Source organism: Mastomys coucha, unplaced genomic scaffold (genome assembly GCF_008632895.1).
Source record: "Mastomys coucha isolate ucsf_1 unplaced genomic scaffold, UCSF_Mcou_1 pScaffold9, whole genome shotgun sequence".
In the NCBI taxonomy this organism is placed as follows: Eukaryota; Metazoa; Chordata; class Mammalia; order Rodentia; family Muridae; genus Mastomys; species Mastomys coucha.
Genome location: NW_022196915.1, coordinates 76,164,540 through 76,169,660, shown reverse-complemented (window position 1 = coordinate 76,169,660; position 5,121 = coordinate 76,164,540).

Here is a 5,121-nt window from a genome sequence, read left to right as displayed (position 1 = left end):
CTTGCTACAAAGAAGTATAAGCCAGGGCTCCAGTGGGACTTCTGAATTCAAATAATCAAACCTAAAACATTCCTCCTACGTGTTGGGGTTGTGCTTGATCCACAAAACAGTGAAATATGCAACCAAGAATATAAAATACAGTAAAGTACTGTCAGCTATTTAGTTAGAACTGTTTTATTTCTCTCTTCTCTAAAGAGATAGTTTCTTCATTCACTTAATTGCTTTTTTACTGGAGAAAATCTTCAGTTTCATGAGATATTGTTAATTAGTAGCAATATTTTCTGAACAACTGGATACTTACAAAGAAATTTATTGCTTTTGTCCATATCTTAAAGCTTTTCTATGCTTTCTAAGTTTTTTTACAAGTATATGACATAAAATTTGTTACAGCTGTATATACAATAAAAATTAGACAAATAAATTATAAAATTGAATTGAAAATTAAAATAAGAAATATATTATTTTTTATTTTTTATTTTATTTCTGAGATTATATTTACATAATTTCTCTCTTCCCTTTCCTATCTCCACATTACACTCCCTGTGCTTCTTCAAATTGATGGCCTTTAAATTTTTAAATGTTTGTAAATGTCTCCTTTATTTCTTCAGATGGAGGAATGAGATGAGAGACAAACCCAAGCATTATGAATACCTGACTTGGGCTGAGCCCTTAGCATTTCTATCTAGCTATTCCTGGGCCTAGGCCTGGGAATTAACTCACCCTTTCTTGTTCTTACTGAACTCTGACTAGCTGGTTTAACTCAGTTGTTCTGGCAAAAACTCTCCAAGCTGACTGATTTAAACCAGCTTCTCTTTGTTTCTTAGTGAATTGTGATGCTTGGCATCAAACAAACTCTAGAAATGTGTTTTAATCTTGTTTCTTTTTAATTTTTTTTTTCTGGCTTCAACTGCATTTGCTGACAAGAACTGCCCAAATTGAACAGACCTCACGAAAGTAATCAACTTAATTCAAATGTACTGTATTAGCTACACTGTCTGAACTGATTTGAATGCCAGTGCATTACCTGAAGTCAACTGACCTGCACTCATTGAAATTCTCTCCCTTCTTGACTCCCTCTGCATTGATTTTAAGTAGTAAGGAGCCTCTTTATCCTGGCTGTCTCACATGAGTTGTACATATCCAAGCTCTGACATATTCTGTCAAATCTTCCTATGATTATCCCTTTTCGGGCCTTTGAATTAAATGTCACTCTCAAACTTCCTTCTACAAACCAACTTTACCTTCTTTGCTTGAGACTGGCAGTGTATACTAAGGTTGAGTCTGATACCAGCCAGAAGAATTAAACTTAGGGGGTGTCTCTGCATTCCCCTTAGCTCACACAGACCAAATCTTTGGATGTGATACCTTGCCAGAGCAGTTTCCTCAATAATGTTATGTATGTATGTATGTATGTATGGATGTATGGATGGATGGATGAATGGATATATATATATGTATATGTATATATATATATGTATATGTATACATATATATATATATACAAGCTGCTCTGTGTGTTTAATAATACATGTATGTGTTTTCAGGGCTGACCTTTAGCTATTGAGTAGCAACTTGGTGTGTCCTTCCCTGGACCTGGAGTAGACTGTTAAATCCACTCTTAGTATCCCTTAGTAGCTTGTGCATGTTTTGTTCAGGGCTGAGGCCTGATGGTCTCTGTCCCATCCATTTCACATTTGTATTGTTCTTGTTCTGCTCAGTAGTAGGTGGTCATGTTGCTAAGAATTTATAAATGTAGCTTCTGGAACTACTAGGAGACATGGTCTTCCGGTATTCCCTACCCTCTGGCTCTTCTACTCTTTCTGTCCTAGGTAGGTGATAGTGTCTTGCATCCACTGGCATAGGGCTCCATAGCTCTGCATTTTGATTAGTTGTGGTTTTCTGTAATGCTCATCTGTTGCAAGGAAAAGATTCCTTGGTGATAGAGTACAATTATACTTACTTCTTCATATAAAAACAAATACTTAAAGAGGTTTAGGGATTATGTTGGTTTAGTAAATTGGTGGCTACAGATTATCCTCTATGATTTTTTATTTCACTAGCCTTGAGTAGTTAACTATGTTTACAGTAGCAGGCATGTTTAACTATGTTGAATATGTCTTAAGTCCAATTAGAGAGCTGTTGATTATCACTAAGGTAACTATGCCATGAGTTACACTTTTTTGGTTCAACATTTCTTATATCCATTTACCTTAACTTTTCAGTATTTAAATGCAAATTAATTTTTATAGACTATGGCCTACATTCTTACTAGACATTGGTTTGATGAATATTTACTTTGGACAAGAAAATTATTTCATTGGACTTGTTTTATCTGAGATAAATAACCTAATATGTAATGAGAAAATGATAAAACTGAAGCAAATATTGCCAGAGAAGGACTTGACAAGCTTTGCTCTGTCAAAGTAGAAAATGGGGAGAGCAATCAGGCTGATGATAAGTTTAGCCAAGGGTGATAATCCCCATTTCATCAACTACATTTAAACAACTGAGTTTCCCATTTCCTCCAAAGCACTTTGCACATGTCACAGCACAAATTAGTGAAGTCTAAATTTCAGCTTAAGGCTCTATGTGTCATTTAATAGCATACATTTGCTAACTGTAGCCAAAAAGCAGGCTTCCATCAGGGACTCTGAAACTCCTCATTTAAATAAGAATGGGAAGTTAATTGTGTTACAGATATTCTGGTCTCCCCAAGGAGTTCATTAAGCATGCTGAACATGCTGAGATTATAAGTTAACTGTCACTTCTGAGAAATTGCTAAAATTCCACTTCAGATACAACACCGTTGGCAATAACAAGCATAATTTAATGCATACATTGCTCAGAATCTGAGGCTAGATTCCACTGAAATTGTATCCTCTCTGATTCCCAAATTGATTTCTAAACACTTATGTACTTAATACCTGAGAATTAACCAATCCAACAGCCTTCCGACCTGCCTGCTCCCTGTCCCTACACTGCTGAATAATGTCCATGCAGGTTTTAGTTACTTAAAACAATCTATGACACCTTGGAGCTTGTCTGCTTTACAGAAATGAGGATGAAGATGACGTAGAAAACTGGCAGAGGATAAAAACAGACTCTGAAAAAAATAAAACTTAGAATCCACATTAATATATATTAGTATATAAGTTTGTGTTTATATAATTTATTGTCACAATCCTAATAATTTAGAAAGTCATAAGGATAGCCACAGGACCTGAGCATTTTAGATTCTTTTGTAAAGTGACAAATCACGTGGTACTATGACACAAATCTCCAAATCTTATGGTATAATTATCTTCTGATTTATCAAATGCTATATCCAGTAAAAATTAGGACATTTAGATTAGGAAAGTGCCTCAGGGTTCAAAGTGCTTACTGCCCAAGCATGAGTATCAGAGTTCATAACTCTAGCACAAGAAGTGCTAGGTGAACATGTTAGCCCACCTCTGAGTCCAGCTTCAGAAGAATTCCCAGAAAACACTGGCTAAAGAGAAGCTAATTGCTAAGTTTCTATTACCTATGAACAAAGTAGAAGAGGAATGGAGTGTGATTTCTGGCATCAGCTTGGGCCTCCCCTTTAACATGTATATATAACATACATACTTTTGCTCATGTACATGCAAACACACATATATAGGCACAGCACAAATGAAAAATTGAGGAGAAAAAAAAGTAAATTTTTGAATTTCATAGATTTAAGTAACTTTTACCTAATTATAAGGTATACACCCATAAAGTTGTAACAAAAAGTACTTTATGTTTTTCACAACCTTTTTCGGCTTGTTTCCTCTGGCATATCCAAGAATGTCTCTGCTTTATATGACTATCATATTCAGAAGTGATATATATGTACCAGTATAAGAAAATTATCTAAGATTCTGGCATAAGGATAGGATGTAGAAGAAAACAATGAAGTTACTATGCTAAGTGATGAATCTCACAGGAGAGTCTTCAATGTAAGATGAATGGATACAGTAACAAAAAGGAAAACTACAAGAGAGGAAGTTATTAGAGATTGAAATGGCTGTTTGTAATAATAAAGATCTGCTAGCTTTCAGTTACTGTGACAGATTGGCTTTTGTTTATAGGAGAAAAATTAACTTTGTCCCATTGTTTTAGAGATTTCAGTTTATGATCACCTTGTTTTTGGTTTTAGGCTGTGGTAAGTCACACTAGTGTGGCATGTCTGTGGTAGAGATGGCTGCCTACCTCAAGATAGCCAAAATGGATAGAGTAAAACAGATTGTTGATGGAGCCTTCAGAGCTCTAATTCAAGTGATCTAATGTTTATCACTCAGTCCTTCTAAAGGTTCTACCATCTCACCATAGCACCACAGATTTGTAATCAAGAATTAGCACATGAACCTGTAAGAGTTTTACAATCTAGTCTAAGAAAATACTGTATTTATCAGTATAGTTGTGCCTTGAATATATATGATACTGAGGCATAATCTGAGAGTCAATAATATTCTTTCAGTTAGAGTTTGTTGAATATGAAATTTTCATAAGAAGTAATTTATCAGACAAGATATATGATGCACGATCCTTAATATTAATTGTGGGTTGTTTAGCATGATTCACTCCTCTACAATCTTATATAGAAATCTTATATTTATTTATAGTTAGTACAAACTCAAATATCCAAAAAAGGGGCAGTATTTTGTAAAACATTGTCAGTATGTTTCCTCTATGCTTGGCCATTGGCAGGCATACATCCAAAGGTTGTTATACTCCTCTTTTTAAATGTTCTTTTTCTTTAATTGGTGAGCAATAACTTCCTCTGTGACTTTTTATGTATTTCATTTGTCATTAAATACTAATTTACTAAGAAATCTCTAAAAGCTACTCATGTGTTCACTTATAGAGATACTTCTTTTCAAAATAGGCATTGTTTTGATTAAAGTATGATTCATTGTTCAGTGTAACTATGTATTTGGTTATTCTATAATTTTCTTTCTTCTTACTTCTATCTACTTAAATGTTTTGTATTTTTCTTTTAATTTGGGGATACTTATTATTTATGTAAATTTATATGTACCTGGCCAATATGCATAGACATTGAATCTGTAATAAAAAAGATTATTCTAAAATATCTGTTATAACTGTCTTGTGTAT